Source organism: Lathyrus oleraceus, chromosome 1 (assembly GCF_024323335.1).
Source record: "Lathyrus oleraceus cultivar Zhongwan6 chromosome 1, CAAS_Psat_ZW6_1.0, whole genome shotgun sequence".
Taxonomy (NCBI): Eukaryota; Viridiplantae; Streptophyta; class Magnoliopsida; order Fabales; family Fabaceae; genus Lathyrus; species Lathyrus oleraceus.
Window position 1 is genome coordinate 3,570,199 of NC_066579.1, and position 19,151 is coordinate 3,589,349.

At 39.8% G+C, this 19,151-nt stretch overlaps 1 long non-coding RNA gene across 1 annotated transcript; it reads left to right on the plus strand.

The window, feature by feature from the left end:
* The first annotated feature begins 11,055 nt into the window (after positions 1–11,055).
* Positions 11,056–13,594, plus strand: LOC127116937 (uncharacterized). Its single transcript, XR_007801756.1, has 4 exons — positions 11,056–11,165; positions 11,272–11,666; positions 11,755–12,922; positions 13,034–13,594. It is a non-coding gene; the product is annotated as an uncharacterized LOC127116937 (long non-coding RNA).
* Positions 13,595–19,151: the final 5,557 nt, after the last annotated feature.

Here is a 19,151-nt window from a genome sequence, read left to right on the forward strand (position 1 = left end):
GGCCTCTAGGGCTTACACCAACATCATCGTCAAAGGATTGACAAAAAAGAAATTATATATGTAGTATCATCGTCAAAGGGTTGACGGAAAGAAACTTCACTATGGAGTGGCATCACCAAAGGGTTGGTGGAAAAGAAACTTCACTATGGAGTGGCATCACTAAAGGGTTGGTGGAAAGGATGACCATCATCAGAGGGATGATGGAAAAGAGACTTCAATATGGAATGGCATCACCAAAGGGTTGGTGGAAAAGGAATTATATATGTAATGTCATCGTCAAAGGGTTGACGGAATATAAAGAAAGGCATCACCAAAGAGTTGGTGGAAAAGGAATTATATATGTAATGTCATCATCAAAGGGTTGACGGAATATAAAGAAAGGCATCACCAAAGAGTTGGTGGAAAAGGAATTATATATGTAATGTCATCGTCAAAGGGTTGACGGAAAGAACCCTCACTAGGGAGTGGCATCACCAAAGGGTTGGTGGAAAGGATGATCATCATCAGAGGGCTGATGGAAAAGAGACTTCACTATGGAGTGGCATCATAAAAGGGTTGGTGGAAAAGAAACTTAACTATGGAGTGGCATCACCAAAGGGTTGGTGGAAAGGATGATCATCATCAGAGGGCTGATGGAAAAGAGACTTCACTATGGAGTGGCATCACGAAAGGGTTGGTGGAAAAGGAATTATATGAAATATCGTCATCAGAGGACTGATGGAAAAGAGTTTGTCATTGTCAAAGGGTTGACGGAAAGAAAAAGTCAGGTTATGTCCTCATCAAAGGGTTGATGGGAAGGTAATTGTTATGTTATGTATGCATATGATGCATGTTAATGAAAATTTCTTGTTTTTGTGAGAAAGCTTTCGGATATGAAACTTCTTGATTGGGGAAGGAACGTCATGCATGTTTATTGTATGTTGTGCATGTGGTAATGCAGGACCATTATTGGTTGTTTCTGGATTGATCTCCCCTTTTTGAAGGTGATACTTTTTGGATACCAATGTTGATTGGATTTGAATTTATGAAGATGCCAACAAAATGACTTTTATTTTTGGTAGTTGCCAATATAGATTGGACTTTTGGTTGAAGATGCCAATAGGGGTCGGACTTTGGTTGGTGAAAGGTTTTGACTTCCCAACACTTGATCTTTTGAAGATGTAGGGATTGCGGGATAAATATGGATGCTCTTGGTACCCCAAGTTTGATCCTTTGTTGATAGACTGTGCGTTTGTTCTTGAGAGAACCTCAACTTCTTTGCCTGATATGCCATGATGGCTTGTAAATAATTTTGTGAGCGTAGCGACATAATCAATACATGATGATTATGCACTTGCCCTTCCCCAAAGCTCTTTGCAACTTGTCTGCCCCAGCCTGTAGGGATTTTGAAGGAATTCTCCTTTGAAAGGATATCATAGGAACGATTATAGCATGGCCTGAACCAAAGTTTCCCCAGTGTACGATTCTTTTAGTAGTTTGCCCATGATTGAGCGTTTGAAAGGCTTGCCTCAGATGGACTGGATATTTTGAAATGATTCGCCCTCTTGATCAATTGATGCTTGGAGGTTTGTCTTCTGACTGACCGATTCATAGTCATCGGATACCATGCCACTGATCCATAGAGTTAGGAAGTAGTCTTGATTTGGGTCAACATTGACGAATGATCAAGTTCTTCTCTGATTGATCCTTCAAATCTCCTTGATGTCAAGTACTTACTTGCAGTTAAAATTGTTTATTTAATCAATTGTAATTTTAATGCGACATTCATGCAGATTTGAAAAATCATTTATTGAGTTGATGTGATAGTGTGTTATGAATGAACCATTAGTTCAAACGAAATGCTGGTTTAGCTAGTGTATGAAAGATATAATGAGGATGTGATGCCAATACATGTGATTAGACAATATTTAGGAGTCGGTTTACGCAACCTTGCTGTAGTATGCTTTCAGAATAAACCATGCCTCAATTAGGTCTTTTAAGGGTTATATTGTGGCTTGGTTCATGGTTATTGAAACAAAGGATGTAAGGCTCAAAGTTTATTTTAACCCACCCTTCTTTTTGATAAACTCCAATCCTAGGTTCAGTTAAATTCAACGCAAACATTCAACTTTTAAGAGAATTTGAAGGTGTAAAATTTCTTGAAATGGCAATCACCTTGTTTTGCTTTTTAAGGATGTTGGTGATCCTTATATCTTGGTATGGTGGTCATTAAATCTTGTTCTGCTTTTGTTGAGGGTTTTTATTGCCTCTTTTGATTTTTGTTTTCACCCCTAACTTTTGCATGGACCGCTTTTTGAAGCTTTAGTCCACCGGGATTGCCCCATTTTTTGCTTAAGTCTTCTTATCGGGTGTTCGAGTTAGCGGGCTTTTTCTTTGATTTTTTTTGGAAAATTGTGACTGCCAAGTCAATGCTTATTGAAGAACAACCAACATAAATTTTGGATTTTTCAAGGTTCCTTCGACACTTCATGATGTGTGCAAAGAATGGCATGTAGTTGATCCACAGACGAGACGTTTCATCTTGTAATTTGAATGCATAGTCAGATTAACTGAACGCTACCCTTCCTTAGGTTAAGCGTAAGGGTTTATAGATCCGAAAGAAACCCCTACTTCTAGGCTCGAAGTGGTTGACTAGGGATTAACTTCTTATCTCTCCAGTGTTTGGGGATTTGAAACAATGCATGTACGTCATCAGCGTGATTTTATCCGAAAGCATACCGTCAACAATTATGGGTACTTCATTTTTGTCATCCTCCCTTCAATTTTTGCTAAAATAATCAATTTGATAAGTGAATGGGAGTAATATTTTTGTTATCAATGGAAAAGATGAGTGAATACGAAAGGATTCGTTCAAAACATGCATAATCATTTCATTAATATTACCATTAAAGGAAATCAACAATAGTTGAAAGCCGATAAGTACTTAACATGCAAAGAAAAACACAAATGAAAATGCTAAAATAGCCAAATGATTTCCAGTGCAAAGGAAGCTTTCTCGTGCCTGGTTCACTGTTGGGCTAGCCTTCTTCAGAGTAGTGGTAGTTATGCTCATCGAGACCAGTATGATAATCATCTTCAGACCTACTCTCAGAAATTTCTTCCACAATTTGGATTGATGGACCCGCAGAGCTAGGCGAAGAAGTATCGTTGATTTGAAGGCCCCGAGGCGCAAATGAGAACATCTTAGAATCAAGCAGGGTTTGTACTTTGATCTTGAGCACTTTGCAATCTTCAGTTGAATGCCCATGTGCCCCAGCATGGTAGTCACATCGAGCATTAGCGTCAAATCCTGGTGTGTCGCATCCTGAAAAAATACAGTATGCGAAAAAAAACAACCGGCGAAAGAAAATGACAGAAGAGTCGCCACCGTGCGTTATTTATCCCAAAGGAGGGAAAGGAAACGCTCGAAGTAAACCTGAAGAGAAGGAAAGGAAAAGACAAGGTCTCGCAACCAAATCTTGGGTTCGGGAGTCGATTATGCGAAGGGAAGGTATTAGCACCCCTACGCATCCGTAGTACTCTACGGGATCCACTCTTGTTGTTCTTGTCTAAAGGGTGTGTGTTTATCTAATGTACTATTTACTAAAACAAAGGGTCAAAGAAAATGACTCGCACGGATGTCGCATCCATTGCATACGTATCTCACCTGAATATGAGAATCAGAGTCTTCGTAGCTCGGGTACCTATGGGTGAAGGATAAGTGTGCTCGCTAAGACATCGCGTCTTATGCCTACGTATCTCATCAGGAATGAGAATCAGAGCAAAATGTAGTTCAAACTAACTACGGGAACAAAAGTATCGATTGCAACTAGGGCAAGAGAAAGGGAAGGTCTCGATCGCAACGAGGGCGAGAGAAAGGATCACAACAAGGGCGAAAGCAAACAAGGATTAGTTGTTAGTCGTTAGTCAAAACTCGACAAGGCATCGCATCTTGTGCCTACGTATCTCATCTGAACATGAGAATCAGAGTTGCCGTAGTTCGGCTACATAGGGGTTGCCATCTGAACATGGGCTTACAAAGGAGGACACCAGTTGTGTCAAAGGAGAATGGGCAATGTGTTCACGTCCTAGCAGTAGGTGTCGCAGCTCGCTGAATCGAGTCTTAGGCGGTTACCTCTTTGCAATAGGATGGATTGACATGCCATAAGATCGGAGACGCTCGGAAAGGTCTAAAAGAAAGGGGAAGCTCTGCCCTAGAGTTGTCATGCAATATGTACTTAGGTGTTAGGATTTATAAATCTACATTCGGAAAAGCGTCATCTATCTCTACTCAACAAACGTATCTGAAACATTGTTTTGTATCTCTTATGACAATACATCTTTCATTTTAAAAGGTTTTTGATTGGTCGCACGGCGGCGAGAAAAAGAGTTTGATTGGTTGGATGTGCTTTGAGTGATGGTGAGAACCAGGATTGGCGAGATATACATCTCGAATCCTAACCTCAGGAGTGCATGGTACTTTGAACTTCGGTGGGACCCTCACGCCTGGGACCAATCCCAAGTCAGAAACATCTACCCCCAGAGGGTTTTGTCCTTCCACCGCCTTCAGTCTCTCCTCTAATCTCTTGAACATGGGATCCATGCCATGGCCCAAACCAAAGTCTTCTGGCAGCAAGAACTGATCATCTTGATCATTGTGAATGGGTTGTTGATCAAGGTTGTTATGTGGGATCGGGACAGGCCCCGGTCCATTAACCTCTGCAATTGGAGGATCAGTCACGACCTCTGGTTGAGTAGTTGCGGGATTCCTTTGTATCATTTGTCTAATCTCTTATTGTCCTTGCGCTACTCCCTGAACCACATCCATGAACTGGTTCATGCGGACCCTCATCTCAGCAAGTTCTGCTTGTAGACTTTCCATTGCTTTTTGCTGGTTTCTGCGGGTTCCGTAACGGTGAATTCCTGAATCAGCTATCCTGCTAGTGGAACACCAAATAATATGAGAACACCGCAGCGGTACCTGTTATGCAAGATATGAAAATGAATATGTAAATGCAATGACATGTTTATCAAATCCAAAAGGTATTCTACACCCTTGATTCCGGTCTCACGAGAAGATCGAGCCATAGATAAACTTCGGAGATCAAGATGCAATAGAGAGAAGGTCTTCATGCAAATGAGTTCAAGGAAAGGGGCCTTAGCCAAAAATACATCAAAAGAGGATCTCCACAACAAGCCTGTGGATCATCACTACACAACAACAAAGCAACAAGTAAAGGGAGGAGCAAAAATCAGGACTCAGCCTCCTGTGTACAAACCATGAGGACTGCTCCTCACTTCAGCCAGCAATGCTATCGTGTCAGGATGATCTGGGAATTCTATCAAACGCCGGATAAGCGGATTCCTTTGGTGAATAACTCCATCCAACTCGTTGATGTGCTCTCTGTAGTAATTCCCATCATCTTCTCCGAATACCTCTTCAAGTCTAGATTTCTTCAAACCTGCCAACACCTTGAGTTCTTCAATCTGTCCTCGAGCCTTATTGAGTTGATCTGTGATGTAACCATTAGTAGAACGGGCGCACAGAAGCTCATTGTTCTTCTCCTTTAGCGAAGTCTTTAATTTCTCCATCTGACCCGCCAGTTCGGTCACCATCTCCTCCTCCTTTTCCTTCCGAGAAGTTGAAAATGCATCCCATCGCTCTTGCCACCCTGCCAATTTACCATGAGCATCCATTAATTGTTGCTTGACTCGCTTCAACTCAGAACTGGATGATCCCAAGGCCTTGTCTGTCTTCCTGAAGAAGTCCACCTCCACAGCTAATTTCCTTTCTGCTTCCCCTTGCAATCTGACGACTTCCCCCTTCTGATATTCTGCCTCATGGAATTGATGCATATAGTCTTGCAACTTCACACTTAACTCCGAGTTTTCAATTTGAAGCTCCTCCATGGCTTTCTTCAATTTGTCATACTCTTCTCGGTTCACCATTGTTGACTGCGCAGGAGTAGGTGGATACAAAGGTTCTTCTATAGGAAACGGTAGACCCAACTCTTCAACTCTTCCTTGAAGCCACTCTTCATACTGAGGGTAAGCTCTACAATCTCCTTTTCCAAGCACAGTTCTTCCTCTCTTGATCACCTTGAGCCAGGCCTGAGCTGCCTTACGGGATACAGTCAAATCAGGCGAAGAATGGAAAAACAGAGATTCTTCCACATCCTTTTCCAAAGGCGGAGTTCTTAAAGCATATCCAAACTGTCTGACTGCTAGAGAAGGATTATAGTTGATTCCTCCTCTTCTTCCTACCAATGGTACATTTGGGAAGTTCCCACAACTGTGAATAATATCCGCCCGAAGCAAGCTCCGGTCAGACCACCAAGAAATATCTTCAGCTCTCAACCCCATCAATCTCTTCGACCAACTCAACGAGTCCTCGACATCAACGAACGCTCCTGACTTGGGTAGGTGAGAACTGAACCACTTATGAAACAAGGGTGCACAACAATTCACCAATCCTCCCCTTCTATTCTCATTCCTGTGATGCACTGAATGAAAGAAATCTCCCAACAAGGTCGGCACCGGATTTCCCAATACGAAGAGGCGTACGGCGTCTATGTCCACAAATTTTGCAACATTAGGGAACAAGACAACCCCATACACACAAAGAGCCAACACAGCATTGAAACCCCTCTGGTCACCATCTTCAAGCTTCTTCTTTGCTTCTCCCAGTAAGAAACTCAAATGAAAACCACTGACTCCTCCCTTCTGACACATATTAGCCTTCAAGACTGATTTCCCCAAATATGTGGCCGAAGCAACCATGATGAGATCGGGCAGAAACTCAGAACTGTAGAACAACAACTGTGACTTGATGGGAACTCTGAGAAAACTGGCAATCTCCTCCAAAGTAGGGACCAAAATATAATCCGGGAATGTGAAACACCTCAATGGAGGGTCATAGAACTGCAACAGTGTAAAGAGAGCATCATGTTGATCCTTGGAAAGAACCGTGACGAAGCTTATAATCAAACCATAATCCTTCCGGAATCCTTCTAAAGAATCGTGATCCATTAACTTCATCAGTTGTTGAATAGGCTCCAAACAAACCACTGGAAACTTGTAAGCGACGTGTCTCTTTCTGCCAATATCCATCTCAGGAGAACCAAAAAACCCCGACCGAAATCAAGAAGAAGATATAAACCCCATAGAAATGGATAAACATGTGTTAAATGATATGAATGCAAAATGATGTGATGCAATGCAGTGACATGGAAATCAGGACTGCTGTATCTGCTTGAACATCTGTCGGGTTGCACTGTCTGAAGAGAAAACCCACTGAAGAATATAATACAAGACCAAAACTCTGCTCCAGAAAACCGGGTTGGTTGGAGGTTAAGGTTTCCTGAATTTAGCCCGCCCCTCACTGGTAGGTTCTAAGAACAAAAGTTTGTCAGCTTTAGCCCTTCAGTCGAGAATAATACGTTTACCACTGAAGGTTTGGCATTATTACGAGATAAAAGACCTCCGCTGACTCCCTTCAACAGGATATTCTAAAGCAAGTTCCCAGTCTCGAGGTCCTCGGATTGAGCAGCGAGAATGCGCCCACCAGAGCTAACATAATCACGTCTCGGAGGAGAGGCCTCGACTGAGTTCTCGGGAAATGGTCACCAGAGTCGACGATTTCTAGAGGAACATCTGTCGTTATGGAACACCCATAGGACAAACTATCCAAAAGAAACCTCGTCTGGAATGTGGGTCTCACGAACAACTTAACATAGCAACATGCCACGCAAGCCTCATGACTATCCACTCTAACACCTATGTGTACACTCAAGCCTGGGTAGTGGGCTTATCTCTCATAAAATATCCCATCCCAACAAACAGTCAACCCACAGAGCCAACAGACACAACAATGATATGTACACAATGCAACAGATAAAGCAGATAAATGCTTGGAAATAAATAACTGTACAAAAGAATAAACACCCAACAAACAAGAAACCTACAAAAGCTAGGAGGGACTCGCTTAGGGAAACCACTCCCCAGCAGAGTCGCTAGCTGTTGCATCCTGAAAAAATACAGTATGCGAAAAAAAACAACCGGCGAAAGAAAATGACAGAAGAGTCGCCACCGTGCGTTATTTATCCCAAAGGAGGGAAAGGAAACGCTCGAAGTAAACCTGAAGAGAAGGAAAGGAAAAGACAAGGTCTCGCAACCAAATCTTGGGTTCGGGAGTCGATTATACGAAGGGAAGGTATTAGCACCCATACGCATCCGTAGTACTCTACGGGATCCACTCTTGTTGTTCTTGTCTAAAGGGTGTGTGTTTATCTAATGTACTATTTACTAAAAGAAAGGGTAAAAGAAAATGACTCGCACGGATGTCGCATCCATTGCATGCGTATCTCATCTGAATATGAGAATCAGAGTCTTCGTAGCTCGGGTACCTATGGGTGAAGGATAAGTGTGCTCGCTAAGACATCGCGTCTTATGCCTACGTATCTCATCAGGAATGAGAATCAGAGAAAAACGTAGTTCAAACTAACTACGGGAACAAAAGTCTCGATTGCAACTAGGGCAAGAGAAAGGGAAGGTCTCGATCGCAACGAGGGCGAGAGAAAGGATCGCAACAAGGGCGAAAGCAAACAAGGATTAGTTGTTAGTCGTTAGTCAAAACTCGACAAGGCATCGCATCTTGTGCCTACGTATCTCATCTGAACATGAGAATCAGAGTTGCCGTAGTTCGGCTACATAGGGGTTGCCATCTGAACATGGGCTTACAAAGGAGGACACCAGTTGTGTCAAAGGAGAATGGGCAATGTGTTCACGTCCTAGCAGTAGGTGTCGCAGCTCGTTGAATCGAGTCTTAGGCGGTTACCTCTTTGCAATAGGATGGATTGACATGCCATAAGATCGGAGACGCTCGGAAAGGTCTAAAAGAAAGGGGAAGCTCTGCCCTAGAGTTGTCATGCAATATGTACTTAGGTGTTAGGATTTACAAATCTACATTCGGAAAAGCGTCATCTATCTCTACTCAACAAACGTATCTGAAACATTGTTTTGTATCTCTTATGACAATACATCTTTCATTTTAAAAGGTTTTTGATTGGTCGCACGGCGGCGAGAAAAAGAGTTTGATTGGTTGGATGTGCTTTGAGTGATGGCGAGAACCAGGATTGGCGAGATATACATCTCGAATCCTAACCTCAGGAGTGCATGGTATACACCATGTTCCATTTCCATCTTTATTTGCAAAAGTGTTTAATAGAGAATTAAGTGTTTTGAATTTGATTGAGAAAGGGTTTGGAGAAACCGCATTGACAATTTTAGGCGATGGCGAGAGTTAAGATTGGCGAGGCATACGTCTCGAATCTTAACCTCAGGAGTGCATGGTATACACCATGTTCCATTTCCACCTTTATTGAAAAAGTGTTAAATAAGAATTAGGTATTTTGAGTTTTGTTGTGAAAATGACTTGACCTAGATCAAGTATTGATGGACGTTTGAGAAAGATTTGAATGAGTGTTTGATAGAGCAAAGTGGATAAATTGGATGATGGCGAGAGCCAGGATTGGCGAGATATACATCTCGAATCCTAGTCTCAGGAGTGCGTGGTATACACCACGTTCCACTTCCACCTTTATTGAAAAAGTCTTGACTTATGAATTAATATTTTTTGAGTTTTTATTAGAGAAAATGGCTTGACGTTGAATCAAGCATTTGATGAAAGTTTGAAAGAAAAGGAATAGAATAGGAGGGCGAAATGAATTGATTTGCTTATTGAGAAAACACTCGACGTTGGATCGAGTCTTATTTTTTTTATCTTTTGGAAATGGTTGATTTTACTCTTGTGTTAGTAGCTAACTAAACAGTCAAGCAAATAAAGAAATGAAAAGCAGTAGAATTATTACACATCGAGGGAGCGGGGTACATTTTGTCAAATGGGGATTCAAAGTATTGGAATAATTAAATCGGGTCCAATCAACAAATAATGCATGAGTGTAAGTGCAAGAGAACCGACTCATTGTAAGAAAGCCCAAGAGTAAGCTATGTGAGGTTGATGGCGATGCTTAAAAAGCAATCGACTTACAAAGGTGTGGAAAATGGGCTCGATATTAAATCGAGAAAAATATGATTTTAATAGTTTTAAAATGGTTTTGAATGAATGATGAAATTAAAAGAAAACAAATTTGCATTATTAACAAATGAAACTATGAGTATAATAAAGGCATAAACATAAAAAAGAAATGAAAATGCTAAAAGAAAATAAAATAGCTAAAAGAAAATAAAATAGCTAAAAGAAATAAAATGCCAAAAAAAATGCTACACATGAGTATTGAACCCTCTCCACTTAAGATTATGAAACTACCCTCTCTCAATTAGGCCATTTATCATTAGTTATTATCTTAATGCTATTTTAGATATGTAAACCAAGATATATTAGACATTAGAATAAGAACTAACATAAAAAAGTCTGTTGGACTACCAGGAAAATGAATAAAAATCAAACCCAGCCGCCTGGCTGTTGGGTTCACAAGGTTAGGATTTGGGAATACTAAAATAGCATTTAACTAAAAACTAGTACCAATAAACCACAGTTAATGACCACTTAAAAAACTAAACGTTCACTTAAAGGGATTTAAAAGTCTGCTTAAAAAAGGGGATAAAGAGTTGAATAAATAAATAAAAAAAGAAAAAGGTGAGGATGCAGACAGAACTCAATCGTCCTTCTCTCTCTATCTCGCGCTCCTCCCTCACCGTCAACCTTCGCTCACTTCTCTCAATCTCTCCGCGACAACCTCTCCACGAATCTCTCTCACACTCTCAATCTCAACGAATCTCTCAATCGCATCTTTCTCGATCTCGTTCCCAATCAAACTCCGATGCTCAACAACGCTAGACAAAAGACAAGCATAAATCCACAGTTTCAAAGAGACATCAAGCAGGAATCTCACCTTTGGCGATGAGAATGAATCAGGTGAGCTCGAGTCTTCCTCCTCCTTTCTTCCGATACTGGTTCTTACTTTGATTTTTGGGATTAGGGTTTCTCCTTTTTTGAAACTTTTCTCGCCGTTAATTTCTCTGTTCGTTCTCACTGATTTTTCTTTTTTATGCTCACAAATTAGGGTTTTCAATTGGTGTCTTGGATTCAAAAGAGGCGTTCCTGCAAAACACTTTCTTTGTGCTCAGTATCGGATTGGTCCCTTTGATGTTTGGATTTGGAACAGGTAATCTGAGCATGTGCTTTCTCCTTTGTTTTTGTCTCTATGCCAAATTGGGATATTTTCTGGATTTCTGCATCTTTTACTAATTAATTTGTGTTTTTTACTGCAGTGAAAATTGAAGCATTGGTTTCGATTCTCACGGCCTTGTTGGTGTACTCGGTTTTGGGTTCTTTGTGATTTCAGTTTGGATGTGTGAGGATGGTGTGTCGATAAGCTAATCAACATGAAGTTCTTCATGACATTTAACCGGTCAATTAAGCCAGGTGTGATTAAACACAAGATTGCACGCTGCTGCTGTGGATTAGCATTCCTCTGCTGTTGGTGTTGTAACCGAGCCAGTTTCATCTTTGTTAGCATATCCGTATCAGCACGAGGAAAAAGAGGACCACCTGCTTGAAGGGGTGATCCAACATTTGATACTAACCCCCGACAGGATTTGAAAGGCCGTCCTTACCTACGCCCATATTCCTATTGTTCAGTAGCATTCTGAGTCTTCTACTTATTGTAATCAATTTTGTATGCTTTTCATCTCCATGTGTTCCTTTTTTACTTGCATGACATGATTGAATGACTGTCTTGATTGTGTCAACAGGATGCAGACAACAGCTAACACATACTCCAGCCATCGCCCCAGAAAAAGCATGTTCTTGCTTGGCAAGGGAATGGAAAGCCTGCTTATGATTCACAGAGAAGATCTGATCCTTACGTTCATTATCACTTATATCTGATAAACGCCTTCTTTGGATTTCCATTAATTCATTATCATCAATCTTATATTGGCACTGCACAAAACCACTGTCACAGGTAGCTAAAGAGTTGTTAATATGATAATCTACATAGGTACTAGAAGATAAGGTATGACAGGCACCAATTCCCTCTGATTATCCGGCACAGCTTAAAGAAAATAGTCCGAACACAGTGGGTTAACTTTGTTTGTGATTGGAACTGCATCATTAGATAACGATGAAGCTTCATGTATTACTACATCAGGATTGGATACATCGCTTTCATTAGCCAATGAAGTGGTACTCGTGTCTATTGAAATGCAGTCCCTAGCAACCGAAGAATTACTTTCCAGATTCTCCAGCTCAGTATCTTTACTCCCAAGTTCCTTTTCATTAATATTCATTTGAATTTTTATCATGCGCCTGCAAAACTCTCTCGAATAAAGAATGAATATAATCTTGGTTTCCATAAGCAGATTTAAGAATCAACATCTTCTGTGTTACCGTAGGGAAATCCAATTTTTCCTGCAAAACTTGTGAACTGAAGCAAGTAGCGCTCGGATTAACAGAATAATACTTAGTTTTATTTGAAGTAACCACACCATTTTTTCTGAGGAACACAACTGATAATTTTATCTTTTGTGAATCCTTTTCCATCATCTCGGTTCACATTTTCCTTCTGGTGTAAAAAAGAAAGTGGCCGACTAGCGGAATCCCATAACTGGCAAATTGCGGAAATGAGCTGAGGTGTTGTCCTGGTGTTATTTTGTACCGTGGTAAATTGTTGGACTTACCGGTTTTGTTGTTGCATTTGCAGGGAAACGGAACCTTAATGACTTGGTGAGCGTTCTTCTCAGACTTGTTTGACTTGGACGGTAATGCGGGCGGTTGATGCTTCAGTGATGAGTATTGGTGGCTACGGTTTGGATTCGTGCTCCTGAGGCCAAGTCACCAGCCAACCACTTCCAGTAACCATCTTTGTCCTTATTGAAATTGAAAAGCCTCTTGAAGTAATCCTCGAATGCAAAATTCCCGGTAAGTTGGAGGTGAATCCTCGTGTTTCTCTTTGATGAATTTTGTTACAGCATATTGGTTTGAACCGGTTCTTCCTTTTCAGGTTTGTGATTGCTTCATTTATCATCTCAGCGAAAGTGGGATGAGAAAGCGGCTTATTTGCTGCAGCGGTTTTTTGGGCTTGGTTTGAGCGACGGTGGGTAGACAATGCTTGAAGATTGTTTGGATAGGCAAATGGAACTTGAACCTTTATCTGCAGAGACTAGTGTAAAATTTCCCAAATAATGATTGCCGTAATATGAAAGCCGGTTACGTTCTTTGCTCATGTTGTTCACACAAGGAAAGGGAATGTTCCCAACTGCACCGTTTCTAATATCCTCGGAAGTAGAGGCTTTCTTGAACTTGCTGTCATGTTTAAAAAATGGTCAATGGTTGTTCACTGATAAAGTCAGATTGTAGTTTCTCCACGTAATGATCTCTGAATTTGTTTTTTGTCTACAAAAGCTGCATGATCTTCATGTCTATGACCATTGCTACCTTGCAATGCTTTTAAGCTATCTACTGAAATACTTTTAATTTCTTCTTTCATTGATTTAGAATTTGTATATTTAGCAGATGAGTTTGACGATTCATTTGGTATGCCATCAAAACCATTTAATGAATGAGGAAATTTTTCCTTTGCCTTTTGATCAATTTGACTCACATCTTCATGCTCTTATATCCGGTTCTTCCCATATCGTGATGATTTCAGATCTATGGCTTCAAATGGATTCATCATCTTTCTAAATGAATTTAGACTTTTAAACGAAAAGCTCAAATTGCAGCGAGCAAGTTTGTCTTCATCTTTTTTTTATTTTGGACGATGCCACCATAGAATGAACTTTTTCAGATGAACAGAACTAGGAGTTATAAAAGCACCTTCACCATCAAGTGTTTAATATGTTCTCTTTAAATAGCATACAACAATGCCATTAATTCAATAGACATTGAAATAATGTAAATTGGGATTTCTACTCACTGTAACACAAAAGTGATCTTGCACCAACAATGCTGGTAACAACAACATTGAATCTTAAAGTTAAACTAAATAAAAACCAATTGAACAAAAGTCTCAAGAGACTTTACTCCATTATGTTCCGTTCCATTAAGTTGATCATCTCCCAAATGCAGTCACGAAGCCTCTTACTCTGTTCTTAACCAAAGCAAAGAAACTCAAAAATGTGTAAAACATATTGTCACACACCCTTTTACACAACTTGACCCATCATATGCTTCTAGGTGTAAGCTTCTCGGTGCAGCTGGACTGGTTATTACACCCCAGCAATAATTGATTTTATCACATGATCAAAAGGTCCCATGTCTTGCTTGACCCAGGGAAAATAATCACTCCATCTCGAGACAACATGGCGAGACCCATAGATTCATGGAATAGCAGGTGATGATAAGTCTAAACGAACCAGTCAGTGGGTAGGCTCGTGACCAAATGAAATGGTCATGAGGAGAAAAGAAAAATAAATGAGTAAATGGAAAAAAATTCAGGACCAAAATCGGGGCATGACATGGTGGATATGGAGGTCTTATTGGTTTTAGCTCATTTGGCACTATCAGTCCTCTCTTAATCAAATATGGAAGTATTTGACTGCATGACATTGGAAGTGGATCAATACATCTCTCTGGATTCCTTGGCCTTTGTTGAGCATGTTGGCATTGTCGATGTGGAACATCCTGCCGTTTGTATGGCTGCTGAGATGGAATCTGTCATTGATACTAAGGAGATCCAGGATTTGCAGGATACTGACCATGTGGAGAGAATGGTGTCTGATGTGAAGCTTGTGGGGTTTCCCAAACTGCATTAACCTCATCCTCTTCTTCCTTTTAGGAACTAACAATAGATTCATTTTCAAAGCTCTGGCTATTTGAGGTGCACTGGGTTCTTCCACTTTTGAGGCCATACTCGATGTGTTCTCCTATTGATACTAGGTGATCGAAGTCTGATGCCGCACTACTAATCATCCTTTCGAAGTAAGGACTTTGCAAGGTATCTCTGAATAATTCCATCAATTCTTTGTATAAGAGCGGTGGTTCAACGCAAGCCGCTAACTCTCTTCATCTTTGGGCATAACCTATGAAGGATTCGTTGTTTTCTTTAGATAAGGCTCTTAATTGCATGCGATCGGGAGCTATGTACAAATTATATTTGTATTGCTTTAGGAAGGCGTTAGCTAGGTCCAACCATGATTGAATATGATTCCCTTCTAACTTCATGTACCAACCTAAGGATGCCCCAGACAAACTGTCTTGAAAACAGTGAATAATTAGCTTATCATTATGGTCATGAGAGGTCATTTTTTTACAAAACATCACCAAATGGTGCTTTGGACAACTATCCCCTTTGTACTTCTCAAATTCCGGTACTTTGAATTTTAGGGGTATAGCTAGGCCAGGTACCAAACACATGCCTAAGGCATTCTGTTCAACAATATCTTGTCCTTCTATGGCCACACGACATCTTTTAGCGATCTCATCATCTTGTGGCTGTTCAGTATTAACCACTAGGCTTGTTCCATGAGAATCTGGCACAGAGAATGCAAAACTGTGATACTCAACAACATCATGAGAAGAGGAATCCCGAACAATATGACGTTCTCGTACAACAGAGTTATCAACCGGGGTTCGCACAAGCTGAGACTGGGTAGGACCATTTACTGGAGCTAGCACAACATTCTCAACCACTGCAGTCTGCTGAATGTTATCCTCCCTCTTTGCTAAAGCTATCATAGCTTCCACAAGTTGGTCTATCTGGTTTTTCATCAATTCAACATCTCCTCTCAGTGCAATATGGCTTTGCTCCAATGGATCCTTGATCTTTCGAGAGCTACTTCAAGTTTGATATGAGTGTCGGGAAATCAAACAGGTTATGAAGGATGAATGAGTTTTTTTGTATCTATTGTGAAAAATGATATGTAATGCATGATGAATGCAAATGTCATGATATGTGTATGAATGAAGTGACATGTTCAGGATCACAGGTTCAAAGTGTTCTCAGATGGATCAGAATAACGGGTAAATGACGGGTATCTCTGGTTAATGTAACCCCAAAGGTAGGCTTTATAGTTGATAGGTCCCTAGAGTCATAGATATTTCTTGAGAACGTTACTGCCGTGATGAAGATTCGTCGGACAACAATATCCTTAAGATGATCTCGTCTATGTGAGGTCTTCGTATTGTCCCAACAAGAAAGGCTCCATGGGGATTCTACTACACAACTATCAAGTCCAGGGTTCTAACAAGGTTCTCAGAGTCATAGATCGAGGTGGGAAATATTACTGTAAGATAATAATACGTCCAAGGGATCTCATCTGATTGGGGCTTTCGTATTAACTCAACAAATCTGGAACTTCTTGGGTTAATACTACACAACCGCCGGTTATAATGGGTTAAAAGGTCCCTAGAGTAAATGATCCAACTTGAAAGTATTACCATCGTAACGAAGCTCGTCGGGCAATAATATCTCAAGAGAATCTACTCTAGGCGGTGTCTTCGTATCGTCCCAACAAGGAAGACTCCTTGTGGGCGTCCACTACACAACCACCAACTTAATCTTATAGTTTTTCTCAGACTCGGGTAGAGAGCCTATCTCACAAAGTACCAAAAATCAGAGAGCCCCAATAGCAAAATAAGAACGAATCAATAAATCTCAAAACAATAATTACAAAAGAACAATAATAACAAAATACAGATAATAGATAAACAAGGTTAACATTCAAACGGAAATTGAACTAAGTTAGGCTTGACTCTCTCTTGCTTGGAGCTAAGTCCCCTGCAGAGTCGCCATCTGTCGCATCCCGAAAAATACGATTCCTCGCGATGGTCGCGGAAAAAATTATGTTCAAACAGAGTCGCCACCGAACTTTATTTATTCCAATGAAGGAATAGGAAAATGTCGATAAAACCTTTAAAAAATAGAATAATGGTCGGCGCAACCATATTCGGGTTCGGGAGTCGATTACGCAAGGGGAAGGTATTAGCACCCCTCACGTCCATTGTACTCAACGGGAACCTCTTAGTTTAATTTGCAATTTGAATGTTAGTTAATGTTGTTTGTTTTCTTCGAGTGATAATAATATTGAAAACAGAGATGAACGAAAACCTCAGAAGGGGTAAAAGGGAGGTTTTTTATTATTGTGCTCGCCAAGATCTCGCAATCTCGTGCCTACGTATCCTTATAGTGCAATAAGGAAATCAAAACATTCTTAGTTTGGGGAACTACGGTTAGTTGGTGTCTTTTAGTGAATGACTATTTAGATCGCGTTCTAAAGGCTAAACGTTGGCTTGTCTACTCTCGACGGAGGCTTAAGCACTAGTTTGTTGTGCGCGTTAGAAGGGATTAAATAGTGTTCTTTCTGAAAAGAGTTTTAATCACATGGGGGTGACAAGTTAAGTTAATATGTTGGATGTTTTGCTTGATTGGTTTCGATCGCACGGGGGCGAGGACAGATAGATCTGATATGTTAAGATATTTTGTTTTGATGACGATTACTCGGATAGTCGAGTAAGACAACTCGTATCCTAATAGTCGGGGGGAGGAATTGAAGGCTCTAGACCATCTCCTCTTTAATCCTTAGTTATAAAATTATTGGATAATAATTAAGGTGTTTTTACTGGATGACGAATACTCGGATAGTCGAGTAAGACAACTCGTATCCTAATAATCGAGAAAGAGAATAGAAGACTCTAGACCACTTTCTTTTTCATCTAAGTAATGATGAAAATAGGTTTATGTATGGTTCGTATTTTTAGAATCAACGACAAGTACTTGAAAGGCTGAGTAAGACAACTCATATCCAAGCATTTGAGGAGAGGAATCGAAGGCTCAAGACCATCTCTCTTTTCAAATAATTGAGGAGATGAGTTGAAGGTTCAAAACCATCTCCCTTTTCATTTAGCTTATTATAAGAGTGCTTTGATTTAATCAGGTTTAGAAATTTATAGAGAAACGACAATTGTCTAATTGACCGAGTAAGAGAACTCGTATTCAAACAATTGGGTAGAGGAATTGAAGATTCAAAACCATCCCCCTTTTCATTTAGTTGTTATGAAATAGTTTGATTTAATCTAGTTAGAGGTGTGTAAAGAAATGACAAGTGTCTAACTGACCGAGTAAGAAAACTCGTATTATCGAGGAGAGGAGTTAAAGGCTTAAAACCATCTCCCTTTTTATTTCGTTATCATGAGAATAAATTTATTTAATGGTGTTTAGGTGGATAGGAGTGACAACTATTTGACTAACCGAGTAAGAGAACTCGTATTCAAATAATCGAGGAGAGGAGTTGAAAACTCAAAACCATCCCCCTTTTCATTTCGAAATGAAATGGTGTTTAACCGTGATTAGGTATTTTACTTTAACTTGAATAAAAAAACTTGATGTTGGATCGAGGTTTTGAAATTGTGTTTGATGGATAAATTGGATTATATTTAGTGAATAAATCATCTAATCGATTAATTAAAATCTAATAGGTCTCATTGTAAGAAAGCCCAAGAGTAAGCTATGTGAGGTTGATGGCGATGCTAAAAGCGATCGACTAACAAGGGTATAGAAATGGGCTTGACGTTGGATAGAGTGTTTGTTTTTGTTCTTTTCTGAAAGTTGTTTATTTTAAACTTGAGTTAACAATTACCCAGGATAACAAAGCATCTAAAATGAAAGCGGTAAAATTAGGAAATCAATACAACCCGGGGGGTGGGGAATATATTTTGTTGAACGGTGAATAATACAATTAAATAAAAATAAACCAAATAATAAAATTATACAATATAAAACTAGCAAAATGAAATAAGATAAAAAAAAAGACATAAAAATGGTGCAAGTTAGTTATTGGATTTTTGGTTTAAGAATGAATTAAATTTTTTTTTAAGTGATTATTATTTACAAATAAATAATTAGATTAAGTTTCTTTCAATTTTTTGAATAAGTTACATTAAAAAAGTATTTTTATTTTTTTACAAAAAATGAGATTTCGACCGTCAGGTGTCGCGTGGACATGTTGACAAATTAAGATCAACAATCAATAATACCTATAACAATGGACAGAGACATACCAATTGAAACAAAAATCATGAAGAAAAGAATCATTACCGCATTATATGACGTTAACAAATCCCTTTGAATGGCTCTTGAACAACATGTTGCAAAACTCCTTGATGATATCAATTTGAACAATGAAACAAAAAGGCTAAAGGGTTAAAAAAA